Source organism: Bos grunniens, chromosome 2 (genome assembly GCF_055505025.1).
Source record: "Bos grunniens cultivar Pamir isolate PY7600 chromosome 2, Bosgru_T2T1.0, whole genome shotgun sequence".
Classification (NCBI taxonomy): Eukaryota; Metazoa; Chordata; class Mammalia; order Artiodactyla; family Bovidae; genus Bos; species Bos grunniens.
Window position 1 is genome coordinate 74092444 of NC_141166.1, and position 19891 is coordinate 74112334.

Here is a 19891-nt window from a genome sequence, read left to right on the forward strand (position 1 = left end):
TTCTCAGGCACCTACTCCTTCATCACCATTCTGCCATCTTCCCCTGCCTTCGGCAAAAGAAGCTGAAGCTTCATTCATCTTGCTATGAATTACTCCGGTCACTGTGTGGCCTCTGCCAAGCACTTAGGATCAGTCTACATGTGGATAAATGGTTTTCTCCAGTTCAAAGGAACAAAATTTCCATTCAAGAAAAAGAAACGTGAAGAAAGGAGATGGGGCCCTTCCAACCTCAGTTAAGTCCCCTTACTCCAGTGAGTTCATCCCCACCTCTACCCGCAGGTAGCATTTGGCACCATCTGGAGACATTTTTAAAGGCTTCCCCAGTGGCTCAAAAAGTAAAGAATCTGCCTGCAATACAGGAGACCTGGGTTTGATCCCTGAGTGGGGAAGATCCCCTGAAGATGGGAATGGCAACCCACTCCAGTGTTCTTGCCTGGAGAATTCCATGGACAAAGGAGCCAGGTGGGTTACAGTCCAGGGGATCACAAAGAGTCGAACACAACTAAAGGAGGAGACATTTTTAGTTGTCATACATGCATGGGTGGGTGTTAGCAGCATCTAGTAAGTAGAGGCCAGGGTCACTGCTAAACATCCTACAATGCACAGGGCAGCCCCACAACAAACAATTATCGGACTCTACATGTCAACAGCACTGAAGCTAAGATAGTCTGTTTTACTCCAATTTTTTTGCCCCTTGCCACCCAAAATATGGCTCATGGACCAGCAGCTCACAGGTCCATTTCCAGTCCTATGATCTGCATTTTAACCTCCCAGAACCTCCCAGAGTATATTAACATTTGTAACCCCCAGAAGTCTTAGAAAAATGGTTCTCAAAGTTGGCTGCTCCCGGGAATCACCGGGTCATAGGACGTGTGGGTCCCATGCTCAGACATCTGGGGGAACTGGTCTGAGAGGCAGTCTGAGTAGCAAGACTTTTAAAAGCTCCTCAGGTGATTCTGATGTGCAGTCAAGTGTAAGAACCGCTGTCTTCAAATATAGTTTATCACCAGGGCTACTCAAAGTGTGGTCTCTGGACCGTTAGCATCAGCACCACCTGGGAACTTCTTAGAAATGCAAACTCTCACCTTCATTCCATCTCCTGATCAGAGACTATGGGGTGGGCCCCACAGCGTGAGCTCTGGCAAGTCCTTAAGGGGTCCAGGGCCCCTGAATGTAAGCAGCGCTGCAGTAAATGACATGTCCTCAGCCACACATCAGTTTCTGATCACTTGGAATTGTATCACTGTGTTCTTCGACTTATTCCAAAATCACTCATTGAGCAGCCCTTTGAAGGCCCTGGCTTCCTCCCTTATGGCCCTGCAGGCACTGTATGAAGGTGTGCCCAGCGGATTGGAGAATGTGCTTTTGAGACTGACTTCTGGGGTAAAGGTGCACATATAGACAGTTTGGAACCATGCAAATGAACTCTGACTTCCAACTCTGTATCTGGGGAAGGACCCACTGAAATCTTCCTCCTGATAGCCTGAGCGCAGGGCCGGCACCACTTGTGAACCATTGCAGAACCTGCCCTGGTCCCTGGCCAGACTTTAAGGGGCCTTTCCCTCTAATCAACCTTCCACACTCAGTAGATGCAGAGTCCAGAAAAGCTTTCCAGAGGAGGCTGTGCTTTCAGGGGAGTAAGGTGAGGATAAGTGGAGGGAGGAGGGAGCAGGCTGGAGAAACACAGGAACACAAGCAGGTAGGAAGAGACATTTAAAGTGCACAATGAATTCACCTCTCAGGCTAGGAGAGGCAGTTCCTGCAGAGAGTATACCGGAGAGATGGTTTGGGCCAGGTCTCTTCCAGTGCCAACCACAGTCCTGGGCATAAAGCTTTCATAGCTACATCTGCTCTGCCTACAATAGGTCCAAAAACACGATGACTGTCACTTCGGAATTAATACACTTTTTCCAAAGCCAATAGGGAGGAACAAAGGCATTGTTCCCCCTTCTATTTAGAGAGAGAAAAGGGAAGGGATGCTTCAGGACCATTTAGCATGACAAGAGAATTTTATAAAACCACCCAAGATTTGTAAAATACTTTAAGGAAAATAGTTATCCATGTCAAAAGGCTGTCGGGGAGGAGTTGAATTAAAATCCATGCTACCACTATGACAGACAACCTGGTTGCCTGACATGAACCCTTGTGTAATTCATGAAGCTTCTTCATCTAGGTTACCTATTTCTAAAACTGGAGCTCACACTGCCTTAGAAACAGCACAGAAAACCACCCAGCAATGCAGTGCACTGATAGGTCCTTTAGGAAATCTACTTCCATGTAAACATCAATGTTTCTGAAGTTCTGTGTCTGCTTTTGTCCCATCTGGGCCATCAGAATTTAAGAAGGACAAGGTAAACACATATCCTCCACACTTTGTCTTTTACCAGCTCCCATCAAATTTTCACTGGAAAATCCAATAATAAAAATGTACACAAGTCTTCCCAGGTGGCACAGTGGATTAGAATCTGCTTGCCAATGTAGAGGACATGGGTTCAATCCCTGGTCTGGGAAGATTCCACATGCTGCAGAGCAACTAAGCCCATGCACCACAAGTACTGAGCCTGAGTGCTACAGCTTCTGAGGTCCGTGCACCTAGAGCCCGTGCTCTGCAACAAGTCACTGCAATGAGAAGCCCGTGCACCACTCAAAGAGTAGCCCCTACTCACGGCAACCGGAGAAAGCCCCTGTGCAGCAACCAAGATCCAGCACAGGCAAAAATTAATTCAAAAAAAAGCACAAAATACCCCTACAAGACAGCAAGGCCCAGTGTGCCCGGTGGAGGCAGATGTACAGATGGAGGCTCCCATCATTCACTCTTTAAGCTTTGAGCCCTACACCATGTTTGCTAAGTCCTCTGTCCATGAGATTCTCCAGGCAAGAATACTGGAGTGGGCTGCCATGCCCTCCTCCAGGGGATCTTCCCAACCCAGGGATCTCTTGTCTCCTGCATTGGCAGGCAGGTTCTTTTCCTCTAGTGCCACCTGGGAAGCCCCTAAGGCCTTATAAAAATGGGGGCAAATAACTGCCTTTCTAGAGTGCTAAGTATTTCTAGAGTTTTAAGTATATCTCCTATATTCCTCATTTCCTTTCCAGTCATCACAGACCATTTTCAGACATGACTATGAGTTATAATCAGGAATAAATCTCATATCCTTTGTCATTAAGACATTTGTCTCACTTTCATTCTCTCATTCTCACTCCTCCTGGCTCCTCTGCCAATCTCTACCTATGGATGTATACATGTGTATGTGTGTCTACATATATGTGCCATCAGATCAGATCAGATCAGTCATTCAGCCATATCCGACTCTTTGTGATCCCGTGAATTGCAGCACGCCAGGCCTCCCTGTCCATCACCAACTCCCGGAGTTCACTCAGACTCACGTCCATCGAGTCAGTGATGCCATCCAGCCATCTCATCCTCTGTGGTCCCCTTCTCCTCTTGCCCCCAATCCCTCCCAGCATCAGAGTATTTTCCAATGAGTCAACTCTTCGTTTATATGTGCATGTGTGCACCTATGGATGTACAGATATACACATACTAGAGAGATGGACAGACGAAGGAAGGGGAGAGAACTTGGAAAGTTTGTTAAAAAAAAAAAACAACTTTAAAAAGTAACAGAAAACCTTCCAGAGGGGAATAAAACAAATTCTGAATATCTGCATAGGATATTAAAAAGTCCCAGAGTCCTAAATCCTGCTCTAACATAGCTCAAGGCCGAAAGTACAGAGAAGGAGGTGTGCCAGGCAGTTTTCAAGGGACAAGGGCTTTATAATTTCCAGAGAAGCATGTAGCAATGAGACCAACATCTCAGAGGCTTTCCAATTCCTGTCTTTGCAAAAACCTGAGTGAGGCTACCAGAGTTACCTGTCCTAATCTTGGGAGTCATTTCTGGTCCTGGCTGAAACCAGGAGCACTGGCTTGGAAAACATCAAGATTGAAAGAAAAGATGCCCATAAATTCATCACTGTGACAGCATGAGAAATTCTCTGATGAGGTGAGATTTTAGAGGAATGTAAAAAAATATTCAATCAATTAATTACTCAAAGACATGATCAAATGCATAGTACAAATACATATATTAAACATAGGTCCCACATGGGCTGAGCCTTGAGAACATCTTTTTTATTTTTAAGGCAAAAACGAAACCTTTTCAAGTGCTATTCAGAGAAAAACTCTCAGGCGGGTTCCAACCCAAGAAAATGGTCCATGTTAAGACCAAAAAAACCAGAACGAGCACCACTTCCTCTTCATTTCATCCTGACCTTCCAAGCGTACAAGGCACAAGCACAGAAAATGAAATTCACAAAGACACACACACGTAGCCAGAGAGACTCAAGAAAAGCGCTCAGTCACACTAACAGCCTCCAGGTCCCAAACCCCATCATCCCAAACGCTGAAATACCATTCAATGTTATTATGGAAAATTTGCCAGCAGTCTTTGGAAAAAGAATGAAAGCAAACAGAAAATATTTCTATAGGTCTGAAAACAAGACTTATTATTTTTAAATAGATCTTAGAAATTAAAGATTGATAAAAAGCTTTACTTCAAACCCTTAGTTGACTTATTTAACCGATTTATTAGAAACATTCCAAAATGAGCAAGACTTTATCCATCTGAATTGTACTTGGCTGAACTTCATCTCCTTCATAGATAGTTTTAGAAGTCTAGTAAACCAGCATATTGCTTTGGATTAGAGATTTTGATTTGATGAAGGCCAAGAGTTTTTTTCTTATGACATTCTTATGAACAAGATAGAGAAATGAGGATGCAGTTAAGTGAACTAAATTCTGGTTGGATAACCCTTCTGGAAAATCTTGATTAGCTAAACACAATCAATTTGGAGTGAGGTCATGTCTTAGAAAAAAACTGAAAAGCAAACAAAGTTGTAACGGATACCACTTTGCCTCTTAAATTGCCCATTTTTAAAAAAGAAAAACTCCAGTGTCAGTTGGAATATAAATGGTCATAATCCTCTCAGAGGACAATGTAGTCATATGTATCACATCACATTACAAATTCATTTCAAGGAATTTTCTCCCTAAAAACTAATCAGATACAGGCAAGAATGTAACACACTCTTTGCTGCTGGATTATATAGAAAAAGAAAAAAGAAAAACAAGTATTTAACCAACTGGGAACAGTTACTGATGGTGCATCCATAAGACGCAATACTGACACTTAACATGAAATATCAGGGACTTCCCTGGTGATCAAGAGGCTAAGACTCCACGCTTCCAATGCAGGGGGCTGGGGTTCGATCCCTGATCAGGGGACTAGAAACCACAAGCCGTGACTAGGAGCATGTATGCTGCAACTAAAGATCCTGCATGTTGCAACTAAGACCCAGTACAGCCAAAAATTTTAAGTTTACTTTTTGGGGGGAAAAAAAAAAAGTTTACTTTTTGCAAACAAAAGTAATTAAATGTTTTTGTTTTTGTTTTTTTAAAATGAAATATCAAGATTTTTAACAACAGAGAAACGCTCACTCTCTAGAAAATTCAGTGGGGGAGAAACAGTACACAGAAAATTAACTCAATTTTGTAAAAGTGCCCACAAACCTGTGCATGGGTATCAAAGAGATGGAAAGAAAGTTAAGCATTTTCTCTGGGGGAAAGGATAAGAGGTAGTTTTTACTTTTATACTTTGAGATTATTTTTCAATTTTAAAATAATAAATATATATAAAAGTCATAAAACATCATTTTTTTACCCCTAATTTTCAGAAATCTTAAAATGGTAAGTTGTGAGAATCCAGGCAGGGGCTGTAGGGCCCCCACCCAGGATTATAATGGAAACACCACAGGGAAGATTTCAACACTGAGGAAGAGACGCGTTGGGGGCCCCAAGGTCCCTTCCAATCTAGTGGCCTGTCCAGGCCTTCACGGGAAAATTAAAATCACACAGATGAGGAAGTCCCATATCCCCATCTGCATCCCAAAGTCAAATTTCATCCTACAAACACCCATTTCTTCAGATGCCCAAGAAATATCTCCCTCATCCATGTGGATTCCCCCATTTCTATTATCTAAGAGGCAGGGGGGAAAAAGACTGACTTCCCAATATAAAATGGGCCCTTGAGAGATGTAAAAAGTGTCCTCCTCAATAAATCTATTCAAATACTTTTTATTCTATAAAAAGGAAAAAAACATGAATTACTAGTTTAAGGCTTTTCCTCTAACTCAGTAACATATGCCTTCTTCGGAGCTAAACCTAATAACCTGGGCTTCCCTCTGGGATTGGAGGGGGAATAAATCAAAGCAATTATTTCTGGAAAGTAACTAATGTGCAAATACATTTCCTCCCATTGTACAATTTCCCAACACATGTGCACATACACACTCTTCCTCTGAAACAGGCCAAATATAAAAATGCTTAGGCCCCAAAGAGAAATTGATTGACAGACTTTGCTATATTTCCTTCTCTGTGCTTTGATTCCTTTCAACCTGAGCACTGATGCCTTTCATCTGCTTCTATCACAGTCTGATTTTGATGTGGAGAGGAAGTAATAACATGTACGTTTGCGCTGCTCTGCCATAAGAAAAAAAAAGCCCCCTTTTAAAAGGCCATTGAGATATGTACTCTGGCTAATATCCTAAGCCCATTCACCTTCTCAGGGGGGCTTCCACCTCCCTGCTGGTGACTGGGCACAGAGAGGCAGTGGATAGAGACCATGGTAGAGGGGTGGGGGTGGATTCAGACCTCATGTCCAACTCACACACAGCAAGCCCCAAGGGCTGTGCACGTCCTCCCCAAATGTATTGTTGAGACTGGTCTTCAGGGTCGGTCAGATCATAGGGAATGGGTGGGACCACACACACAGAAAATTACTCTTAAGTCATTTCTTTCTCCCAAGACTTTGCATCAGCCCAATCTTTCTTCCTAAGCTCTTTTTCTTTTAATAGAATGTGATATTTGCAAGATGCAGATTAGATAATAAGAAACTGTGTATTTGATCCTGAATGGGCTTGGCACTCCCTCCGACAATCACATTTCTGGAAATGCAGAATCGCAGGTTAATTATGCAAAGGGCAGACCTAGCTTTGTGTAGTTGATTGTTTGTAAGCCTGTCCCCGGGCTTTAGTTACTCATGATATTCAGGAAAACATGCAGACCTGCAGCTGGGCCCACACAGTGAGGGGTGCCTGGGGAATCCTGCCAGCTTGACATGCATACAAAGTAGGTAAGCTTACCAGCCCCTGCATATGTTCCTCATTCTCCCCTGCATTTGTGGCTGGCACTGTTTCCAATCACGTTGGCCACTCCAAGAACTGCCAAGGTTACGAAGCAGGGGCAAACAACAGCCCCACCATACGTGAGGACTGACAGGTCTCCTGTGTGAGGCATGCTCTTGCCAACAGACCAGCATTCACCCGCATTCAGAAAACAGACTTGGCTAGGATACACTACAGGACTTTTCAACTCACAGTCCGCCTCTCATTAAAGAAAAAAAGCACCCCATATTTCAGACACAAAGAGGTATGTACAGATTCACACACAAGCAGTAGATGGCATTATAGCTTACAACAGAAAAACTGGAACAACTTAGATTTCTCAATAGAGTGCAAAATCAATTCTGGTAGAGTCAACAACAAAACCATGAGGCCATCAAAAAGTGTAGGTTAGATCCATAGGTAGGAGATTTGAAAATGTCCTTGGGTTTTATGTTGAAAAAGGAGGAAAGTTCCAGAACAATATGTACAGATTCTATTTTCATTTACACCTAGTCGTGTGTGTGTGTGTGTGTAAAGCATATGGGTGGTGTATTAGATTGTATTCACATAGAAAATATTCTGGAAAAACATACACACAACTGTTCAGTGTAATTCTCTTTTCAGGGGGAGAAAGAGGAAAGGATGAAAGTAAGTATGACTGAGACCAAGTTTCACTTTAAAATTTATATGAACTAACATTTTGTTTAAAAAAAAATCAAGCATTAGGGAGTTTGGGATCAATATGTACACGCTGCTGTATTAAAAGGGATAGCTAACAAGGACCTACTGTATAGCATAGGGAACTCAGCTCAATGCTACGTGGCAGTCTGGGTGGAGGGGACTTTGGGGGAGAATGGATACATGTATATATATATATATACGTAAGGCTGAGTCCTTTTGCTGTCCACCTGAAACTATCACAACATTGTTAATTATCTATGCTCCAATATAAAATAATTTTTTTTATTCTCAAAAAAATGTTATGAATTGAAACGTATTTGACCCACAAATATGTGTAATTACAACTGGTGAAATGAATAAAAATATTTTCATTTTTAAAGAAACAACAAACAGCTTCACACATTTACAAGAACGGCCAAATTTCCTTATGACAAACCACCTGAGCTCTCTGACATCAATTATATAACCAGATCAATTCATGCCCCTCCCGCCAGCTTAACTTGCCCAAGGCTTCCCACGGCTCTTATCATCAAAATTCCTCCCAAGGGCCCCAAAGTCCTGTCCACCTCCTGGGTTCATCTCTCCTCCCACCTCCCACTAACTGGGTCCAGTCACAAGAACCTTTTTTTCTGACGTTCATACACACCAAGCTGGTTCCCACATTCAGGCCTCTGTTTGCAGCAATCACTCTGCCCAGAGATGTTTCTCTTCCAGGCCCTTTCCTGCCATCCGAAATACAGTTCTGGGACCCTCTTTGACCCCCAACTTCAGAGAAGCCCTTCACACATTCTCTGTCACAATACCTGGCTGATTTTTTTCATGGCTCTTACTTCTCTATACAATTACGGTGCTCTCTGTCACCTCCTTTTAGGTCCATTAGAGCGGAAGCGTGTGTCTGTTCCTTGGTGTCTCAAAAAGTACCTGGCCCCTGGTGTGCACTCAACAAATCACTGTTGAGTCAATGAGTACATATCAGAGTCAGGTGTTAGAAAATACATCTCCTGATCAGGAAAACTGGACTTTTTCAAAACAAAGTTTGGAGTGGAGTATGTGTACTCAGTCGTGTCCAGCTCTTTGCAACCCTGTTGACTGTGGCCCGCCAGGCTCCTCTGTCCATGGAATTTTCCAGGTAAGAATACTGGAGAGGGTTGCCATTTCTTCCTCCAGGAGATGTTCCCAACCCAGGGATCAAATGCCTGTCTCTTGAGTCTCCTATACTGGCAAGTAGATTCTTTACCACTGCGCGATCTGGGAAGCCCAAAGTTTATTTCCTCACATATGAGGTGAACAAATAAATAATTCAGTTTAGCTCCTCACAATTGACAGAACACCTATCTGACCAGAAACCAGATGTCTAGATCATCACCCAAAAATGCAAATGAGCTACAGAATTCAAAAGAGGGATGAGGTTTAGAGTCACTCATACTTCACAGAAGTCTCTATTCATGAATCCTTCCTACACATACAGAAGTCAGGAAGGAACCCCTCCAGGACCACTTTTCCTGAATTGTCAACCCCAGCAGCCAAAGGAGCCCTGAGGAAGAGCAGATACACAGCCAAATTGGTCTTAACTGGAGCAAACAAAATGCTTACTCAATAGAAGGATAAAAGAGGGTATTGCAATATGTAAATGTGTCATTTGTCAAATTTCCATCCATTCTTAGACAGGACTTGTCAACAGAGCCTCTGTACCACCACTATTTTTGAAGGGAATGTAATTTTAGACTCTGGTACATAACTTTACATCCTGGAAGAACTGCACCTTGGAGAGTCTGGTTTTCCCATCATCTTGGCCTCACTCACCTTGGGACAGGATGAGGATTTGAACTTTGATCTAAAAGTAGGTAAAGTCAGGCTTGTTTTTAGGGGATGAATATTCATTGGGGGGACTGATGCTGAAGCTGAGGCTCCAATACTTTGGCCACCTGGTGTGAAGAGTTGACTCATTGGAAAAGACTCTGATGCTGGGAGGGATTGGGGGCAAGAGGAGAAGGGGACGACAGAGGATGAGATGGCTAGATGGCATCACTGACTCGGTGGGCGTGAGTCTGGGTGAACTCCGGGAGTTGGTGATGGACAGGGAGGCCTGGCGTGCTGCGATTCATGGGGTCGCAAAGAGTCGGACACGACTGAGTGACTGATTTGATCTGATCTGATATATTATGTATACTTGTGTATGTATATGTACATACACATGTATACACACACAACATGTAACACTTTGACTCTTCAGAACATACCTTCTTTTCATATTTTACTTGACACCCCCAAGGCAGGTATGTAGATTAATCTTTACCTAATAGATGAGGAGATAAAAGCAAAAGGGAGTTACATTATGTGTAGCAGAAACAGAACTGAAACATGGTTTTTGGGCCTCTTAAATTTGAAAGATGACTTCTTTCTGAGCTGTGGGGAAAAAGAAAGGAGATCCATTCACCAACCCTTTCCAACTTACTGTGAAGCCCTGAGACATCCCTGTGGGTGCTGATGAAGATTTGGGGCTGTTTCCAGCTGTTCTCTCCTGACTCCCGGTTACTTCGGGACCCAAGTTATTCCTGCCATCAACACACAAGGAATGCATGGGGCTTCTCAGCCAAGCAAAATCTACAGGGAGCCATCTCAAAATGAAGGCAGCATCAGGTTTTGGAGTCCAGCAGTGCTTGGTGCAAATCATCAGCATACATCCCAGCTCTCCAACGCTGGGCAAGCATTCCCTGACAGGCTATGAAAGTCACAGCTGTATGTTTAGGGCCTGCTGCTGCTAAGTCACTTCAGTCGTGTCCGACTCTGTGCGACCCCATAGGCGGCAGCCCACCAGACTCCCCTGTCCCTGGGATTCTCTAGGCAAGAACACTGGAGTGGATTGCCATTTCCTTCTCCAATGCATGAAAGTGAAAAGTGAAGTCGCTCAGTCGCTCAGTCGTGTCCGACTCTTAGCGACCCCATGGACTGCAGCCTTCCAGGCTCCTCCATCCATGGGATTTGCCAGGCAAGAGTACTGGATTGGGTTGCCATTGCCTTCTCCATGTTTAGGGCCTATAGGCACTCAAAACACAAATTAAAAAAAAGAAAAGAATGGGAAGTTCTCCATTGCTACCAGATGGTGACACTATTGACATAACTGAAGAAAAATCTCATAAAACAAAAATGGGTTGGTCAACTAAGGAAACACAAAGAAAAATTAATCATGAAGACAAATATGGTAAATCCCTCCAAAGTGTGTTTTTCAAAGGAGACAGACTCTCAGCCAGTAGCCTGGTCTCAAAGGTGGTTCCTTTTAGTCCTGAATAGTATCTCTGCTGGTGGCACAGTTGGTAAAGAACCAATGTGTGAAATGAAAGAAAACTCGGGTTCAATCCCTTGGTTGGGAAGATCCCCTGCAGGAGAAAATGACCCTCTCACTCCAGTATTCTTGCCTGGAAAATCCCATGAACAGAGGAGCCGGGCAAGCAGGCTATATAGTCCACAGGGTCACAGAGTCAGACACAACTGAGCACATGCTACAAAATATGCCAATATCAGGGTCTCAGAGCCCAATCCACTAAACACCGATCCATCTAACCCCTGCTTGTTCCAATGCCTGGCATTTCTACACTGGTCTACCTACAGGGACAAACATGGAAGAACCACATGGATACCCAGACAAGGTCTTACGATGGAGACATTTTGCATCCACCGATAAACTGCACCTTATTTTTATAGTCAATTCTACAAGCATGATTAAGCTGAGTCCCCTGTCCTTGTGCCATTAAAACCAAACCTCAGCCTGGAAGGCCAAGAGCCAGACTCCACAGAGCCGGAAGGAGGCCAGAGGACATCATCAGTGGGATGGAGGACCTCTCCGAGGAGGGCTTCTCTGGACCCAAGCCACCTGACTAGCAGGAGCAATGCAACTTCTAAAGGGTCTGTGGGAATCAAGACCAAGACTAAAACAAAGGAAGAAAAGGGTGATTTTTCCAAAGCATGTGAACTCTCAAATATAAATCAAAACCACAAAGATATTACTCACACCCACTAGCATGGCGAGAATCAAAAAGACAGATAATAACAAGTGCTGGCAAGGATATGGAGGAATTAGAACCCTCAAATTGCTGGCAGGAATGTAAAACGGTACAGCAACTCTGGAGAACAGTTTGACAATTCCTCAAATGTCACCATATAACCCAGCAATTCCACTCCTAGGTATAAATCCCCTTAAAATGAAAGCATGTCTCCATGCAAACAGCTGCACAGAAATGTTCACAGCAGCATTATTCATAAAAGCTAAAATGTAAAACAACACATATGTCCATCAATGGAGGGAGGGATAAATTAACTGTGGCACATCCATACAGTGGAATATTATACAGCAACAAAAAGGAAACACTGATACCCACTACGGTATGGAGATGTGGAAAACACTATGCTAAATGACAGACTAAGTAAGGGATGAAAACATGCTAAGTAAAATATGATTCCACTTACTTGAGAGGTCCCTGTGCCAATACAGTAGGTCCTTGTTGTTTACTGTGTAGCTTATTTTATACCTAATGGTTTGTACCTCTTCCTCCCCACTCCTTTATTGCCCCCTTCACTCTCTTTCCACTGGTAATCACTAGTTTGTTCTCTAGATCTCCGAGTCTGCTTCACTAAAGCCATTAAAAAAAAAAAAAAAAAAAAAAAGCTTTCTCTATTTTGCCTAGAAAGCCTACTGTTAAAAATAACCCTATTTATCCAATACCTACTGTATGTAACAAGCAGTACTATGACCAGAAACTTTACCTACATTATCTTCCTGGCTCTTCATAACCATTTTATGAGGTGGGTATAAACTATTCTCAATAAACAAAAAAACAAAAAGCTGAAGTATCCCTTTAGCTGCTTTCTATTTAGTGATACGAAGAAGCCAAATCATATAGAGATGTTTGTAAAGCCTGTGCTAACTAAAAGCTCAAAAGGATGTATCTATTTAGAGAAAGGAGACAGGGAGAAAAAAGTTACCAGAATTACAATCAAGGCAATTTCACTGACTGACTCCCCCCACCCCCAACCCGCAAAGGAAGGCTACATGAGCTGTGCTGGGTCCCTTCCTAAATCTAGTATCACAGCTAAAAGCACCCTGTGACATTGACGGTAAGAAGAGCAGCACCCATAGGGTAATCATGGCAGGGAAAACCAACAGAGCGGAGAGGAGGGCTTTATTCTTTGTTCCCACGCTGGCTTGCCTTTTATACTCCCCCAGAGGAAAAATAGTGAGCTTGATAGGATTACAAAACTAACACATGTACCTTGTAAAATGTTTTTCAGAAAAATCAGAAAGCATAAAGAAGAAAGTCACCACCGGCTATCACCAACATCAACATTTTAGTGTTAACTAGTCATTAGTAGCTGGAGAAGGAAATGGCAACCCACTCCAGTGCTCTTGCCTGGAGAATCCCAGGGACGGGAGCCTGGTGGGCTGCTGTCTATCGGGTCGCACAGAGTCGGACACGACTGAAGCGACTTAGCAGCAGCAGTCATTAGTAGCAAGTACTATACAAAATTTCATTTTACATGTTCAACAGCTAACACACAGGACAAGCTCTAGAGACTGAAGGGAAAAGAAATACGCATGAAAATTCTGACCCTGAACCTTCAAAGACAACTGTGAAGGACCCAAGCCCTCAGAGTTTTCCTCTGAAAATAGGACTCCTCAGAGGAAGGAAAGTGTGTACCAACGTCTCCTGCCAGCAAAGGTGGCCACAAAGAGACAGGCCTCATTCTCAAAGGCCTCAGACCTCCCCACTTCAAAGAGGGCTCCTGAACTAAGTCCATTCACCTCCAAGAACAGGCAGTGGCTTAGGCTACCGCAGCCCAGAATGGAAGATAAAAGGATGACAGACAACAAGACTTTCAGGCCCAAATTTCCAAAGGGTGACCATCTTGAGGGTGAAACTAAACAGCAAGCACCCCGACCTGCAGCAGGTACCAGAGAAGAGGCCACAGCTGGGGACCAGCACTGGCTCCTATTCCTTGACGGCAAAGCCCTCAGCCCAGGATCCAGAAAGCCCCACTCAGCTGCCAGCTTGGCCTGAAATCAGCAACCAAAGCTGCAAAGAGCATGACAGCTAAGGCGAGTGACCCTCATTTGCAAGGCTTTTCAGATACCAAGGGCTACCGTGCCTGTCACGGCCGTCCTTTGCCAGGTGACCCAGGACACGACCACCTGCTCCTGGGAGAGCCACTCCAGTCCTTAGCCTGTCCCAAGGTGGCCCGGGCAGTTTATCCTTGTCTGGCCAACTGCGAACCACCTCACCACACACAGAACCAAAGCCCAGGACTGCACTTCACGTTGCCTAATTTTATAGTTCTTAATTCCACTTTCCCTCTCCCTCCATTTATTTTAGGTTGCAGTTAATTGCTAGCAAGGGTCATTTCTGGGGGTGGAAGGGATGTTTTTAAAAAGTGGTATAACTAAGACACACAAATGCTCACCTGGAGAGGCAGGGTTGCATAATGGTGATATGCAAATGTCCAGGCAAGCAAGACCTAGGTTCAAACCCCAGGCGCATCCATTTACCAGCCATGAGCCTTCAGGAGCAGTATTCACCATTTCTATTAAGTGTTAAATAATACCTGTACCTAACGCACATCCTGGCATACCTGGCACAGAGCAGGTGCTCAGGGAATACTTATTACGCTCTTAATAAAGGCTATGAAAACTTTACATAAGATGAAGTGGTTCCAATGGGTGATCTTATTTGCAAAGCAGAAATAGAGACACAGACATAAAGAACAAATGTATGAACACCAAGGGGGAAAGGTAGGGGTGAGAGGAATTGGGAGGCTGGAACTGACACATACACACTATTGATACTGTGTATAAAGCAGATAACAAATGAGATACATGTTCCATCTATCTGCGAAACAGTTAACAAACTTCTAGCACAGAGAACTCTACTTAATGCACTCTGGTGACCTGAATGGGAAGGAAGTCCAAAAGGGAGGAGATGTATGTGTATGGCTGATTCACTTTGCTGTACATTAGAAACTAACACAACACTGCAAAGCAACTATACTCCAATAAAAATTAATTTAAAAAAAGATGCAGGGGTTCCATAGCTCAATTTTTTATTTCACAACTCTTTAACCAGCACCTACTAAATGCCAGGCATTGTTCTAGGAGATAAAAAGAACAAGACAGTTAAGGAATACTCTTGTTTCTGTGAGTATAAAATCTTGCGAGGGTGATGGACAATAAAAAAATCTACTACTACATTAAATACATCATAGGTAATTAGATTTATGAAAGGAAAAAAAATATGGCACAGCAAAAGAAAGAAAAAAATTATGAGTGACGGTGGCCAGAGCAAGAAGGAAGTTGTACTTCCTCAGTCACCAAAGTTCTAGCAACCAGAGTCTGGGCAATGTCCCAAAATGGAAATAGAAGACTTTTAATCCTATTTGAAATTCTGGCAACCCATTTTCCAAAAGAAATACAAATGCCAAAAACACATATGCGAATATGCTCAGCTAGACTGGTGACTAACATTTTTTTAAATGTACTTTAACATAGAGAATTCAATTTTCCACCTGGACAGGGGGCTATGATTGAAAAGAATGAGAACACAGTGCTGGCAAAAGTGAGTAAACACACATCCTCACCCCTGGCAGTGGGAATGTAAATCAGTATGACCTTTTTGGAGCACAGTTTAACACCAGGTATCACAACTGTAAGTTAGCATATTATTTGACCCAGATGTCTAGTAATTTATCCTTAAGAAATAAGAGGACAAGCGTAAGAATAAAAATGTGTAAGGACAGTTATTTCAGGTTGTTTCTAATCCCAAGACTTTGAAAACAACCCATGTCTTCAGTAGAAAATTGCTTAAACAAATTATGTTAAATCCATACATAGAATACTGCATAGCTATAAAAAAAATAACATATCTCTGTCCTAAGATGAGAAGATGTTCAAAACATGGTGGTAGCAGAGAAACCCAGTTTTCAAAGGGGTAAATATAGATCATCTCTTTATGTGGGGAAAAAAGGATGTATGTGTAACCATGCACATGAGTGCTTTAGTGCACACACACACCAAACACACACACACACCATCGAAATGTTAGTTCCAGGGGGTCCTAGAGCTAGTACGTTTTATTGTATTTGTGCCACTAGAAATTACCTCAAATTTTACAGTGATCATGTATTGCTTTGTCCTGTTTCAGACTTTGCAGGGGTGGGGGCAGTGTGTGAGATGAAATCAGGAATAATCTTTTATCACTTCACTACACTGCTACTCCATATCTCAAGGTTGACAGCAACTTTCTACATATGCCAAAGCATGTATTTGAGTTTTTCCCATTTTTCTTTGTAGAGTCTTTTATCCCACACTCTTGAAAAGGAAAACAGAACAATAGTGCAGACAATGAAAAACTATCCCAGTATGACTGGAAAAAAAAATTCAAAACTCTCAAGATGGAACATAATGATCTGACATTTTTGAGCATATATTGACATCACATTCAATACCATGTTTAAGCTTCATCTCAGTGACCTTTGGTAGCTATTATGGCCCTCCTCCTTTCACACATGAGAAAACTGAAATTTCAAAAGATGAATGTATCACTGAAGCTCAGAGCAAATGAGTGCAGGTCTGATAGAGAACTCTTCTCAGGGAGAGTATTAGTTTCCTGTGCTGCTGTTATCGAAGCACCACAAACTGGGGGGCTTAAAACAAAAGAAACTTACTATCTTACAGTTTTGGGGTCTCAAAGTCCTGAAATCAAGGTGTTTGCAGGCCCACACTCTCTCTGAAACCTGCAGGGCAGAAGCCTTCCTTGCCTCTGCTAGCTGCTGGGGTTTACCAACAACCCTTGCATCCCTTAGCTCTGAACTCTGCCTCTACTGTCACACAGTCATTTTCTCCTTGAGTGCCGCTGTCTCTATGTGTCTACTCTTCTCACAAGGACCCTAATCTTACTGGATTCAGACCTTGTCTAACTTACAGACATCTGCAAAGATCCTATTTTCCAATAAACTATCATTCTGTAGTACAGGGGGTGAGAACGTCAACATCTTTCAGTGACACACAATTTAACTTGTAACAGGGATCAAACCTACCCTCCTTCTTCTAATATACATCCTGCCCACTGCATAACAACCCATCAATATCATGTCTATGTCTGGCAGGTTTCGTATGTTCTTTTCCTGACAGTGGAAAGCAACTCCCTTCTGCCTTCAGGCAAGACTAAACCCAAATTCTTCCAGGCAGATGAATGAGCTCGTGTCCTGCTATCAAGACCCTACCTTCTACATTAGCTCTCATCAGTCACAGAGGGCATCTCCGAAGTTATTTATTTTTCTAGTTCAAGGTCTGTTCTTGAGCTGAAACACACTCTAGAGCTTTGTAAAGTTAAGAGCACTAGACAAATGTGGGGAAAATGCAATTCGCCTTCCCAGAGCCCTCAATTTATGATCAGATAGGATGCTCCCTGAGAAGGTGGGATGGGGGGATGTGGTACTATTTTATGTTCCTGGTACAACATTCGCCTTTGCAATCTACTTAGACTAGATGCCAGAAGCAAATTATCAACCCATCCTTTCTTGACTGCATCAGTTTTTTTTTCAATTTCTGGCACTGGCTTCAAAACCAGCAAGGATGCTACTGAAACCAGGAATCAAAAGACTATCAAGCTATCCTGTCAACTGGCAGTGTTCAGGCCAAGCAAAATGAAAAGAGAAACAGAGTGAATGCCCTGCCTCCTTGAGAATCAGTGTGTCCCAGCTTCTTCACAGAAGACACACAAAAGATTCTGTCTCTCTAAGAATACTTCTCCATTCCTCTCACATTTGCTTCCCGAAATGATGCAGAGCGTAATGCCATTTGGAGGTACATTTGGCACAAGAGAACAACCTCGCAGGCTGCGTTTTTGCTTCATTGTAGCAGGATGAGAAGCCTGTAAAGGTGCACAGCCTCCCATCTGCCTCCACCTCTCCATCTCAGGGAGTTGATGGATAAATAGCCCAAACAGACAGCTGGCACTGGGACACCTTCGGGGGGGGCCTCCCACCTGTGCTGCAATCATATGCAAAATGTCACCGGCCCCCAGCGAGCATCAAGCTGTACCTTCCGTGGCAAGCATCCTGATGGCCCTCCACAGCAGACGGCAGCGGGAGGCTGTGATACTTCCTGTGGACTTACATGGTACCCAGGGCTGGGCATGGCTAAGAGAGGCGTGAAATTCTCCATGTCTTCCAATCTTGCCAAGTTCCTCCTGCACTAATTTCCCCCACACCCTCTGGCTCCATCACCTCCTCCCCGCCATATCTTCCTCTCATTTCCAAATTCCCTGGACACTGATTTATTAACAACTTTGTCTGTTGGGTTTTTTTAATAGATTAAAAATGATGCTGCAATGCAGGAGACCCGGGTTCAATTCCTAGGTTGGGAAGATCCCCTGGAGAAGGAAATGGCAAGCTACTCCAGAATTCTTGCCTGGAGAAACCCATGGACAGAGGAGCCTGGCAGTCCAAGGGATCGCAAGAGTCGACACGACTTAGTGACTAAAAAAAATGATCAAACCAGTTAAAGAGGCTTTGTTCAACATGGTAGCCACTAGTCACAGGTGTGACTATTTAAATTAATTGACATTAAATAAAGTTTAACATCCAGATCATCCATCATTCTAGCCATATGTCAAGGGCTCAAAGGTCACATGTGCCTAATGGCTACCATACTGGACAGTACAGAGAACATGTCCATTATCACAGAGAGTTCAGTGCACAGCTCTGGTCTGAAGGATACAAAGAAAGTGTCTCCCCTCTTTTCTGTCCCCAGTGCCCCTCCCAGAGGCGACCCTGCTGCCAGTCTTCTTTGTGTGCTCACAGAAGTTTTGTTCATATGTCCAAACAGTCTGTGTGGATGCAAACCTCATTTGTTAAAACCAAAGAGAAAAGACTTTAAACACGGTTTGGCTCCAGGCTTTCCTCACTTAGCGAACCTCAGAGATGACAATCTAAGTGCACAAAGAGAGCAGCATTCTTTTGTGTGGCCTCAAGCCCACAATCACCAGGACAACCGTCACCACCCCACACTGTAACCACACTCCTCGGTGCCCTCCTGGGTGGCCCTGCTCCTTTCCCCACTAACGCTTTCATCCTACTCCCAGTTTCTACCTACCCAGACTTTTCTGCCTCTCTCCCTCACCCCTTACCCTAATGGAACCTGGCTGAGACAGAGAAAGATAAATATGTAAATATGGTATCATTCATATGTGGAATTTAATTTTTTTTAAATGACACCAATGAACCTATTTACAAAATAGACACACAGATTATAAAAATAAACTTATGGTTACCAAAGGGGAAAGGTGATGGGGGGGGAGGGGTAAGTAGGTTATCAGCCACTCACTCCCACCCTAAATCCACACAATAAATGAACCACCTGTGAAATCCTGGTTCTTAGCATCCCATTGTCAAGATAGTGCCCCACACCAACAGCCACCAACAGAAGTGGGATTCTAATCCAACATGACTACTCACTCACCTTGTCTGGTCCTCCCTCCCAGCCCTCAGCCATCTGGATGTCCTGGTATGTTCTCAGAAGCCCTCCCTTGCCCCTGCTTCTATCAGGGTCTCCTGAAAGCCCTGACAACACGTAAGCCCGACGGTTCGCTTTCCCCATATACATATTCCCTACGACAAGATGGTAACCGATTAAACTTGGAGCTTTTCAAAATAGATAACTAGTTGGTGGAATTATAAAATGGAGCAACTGCTATGGAAAAACAGTATGGAGGTTTCTTAAAACATTAAAAATAGTCCTACCACATGACTCACCAATCTCACTCCTGGGTGTATTTCCAAAAGAATTGAAAGCAGGGTCAATGAAGAGATATTTGTACATCCATGCTCACAGTGCATTATTTATTAAGGCTGAGGGGAAAACAACCCACATGTCTATTGGTTGATGAAAGGATACACAAAATATGGTCTATGCATACAATGGAATGTTACAGAGCCTTCAAAAGGAAAG

At 43.3% G+C, this 19891-nt stretch overlaps 1 protein-coding gene across 5 annotated transcripts in view; it reads right to left on the reverse strand.

The window, feature by feature from the left end:
• Positions 1–19891, reverse strand: part of TMEM163 (transmembrane protein 163) — a 272668-nt gene that overhangs the window by 72442 nt on the left and 180335 nt on the right. The gene's annotated exons all lie outside the window — the stretch shown is intronic.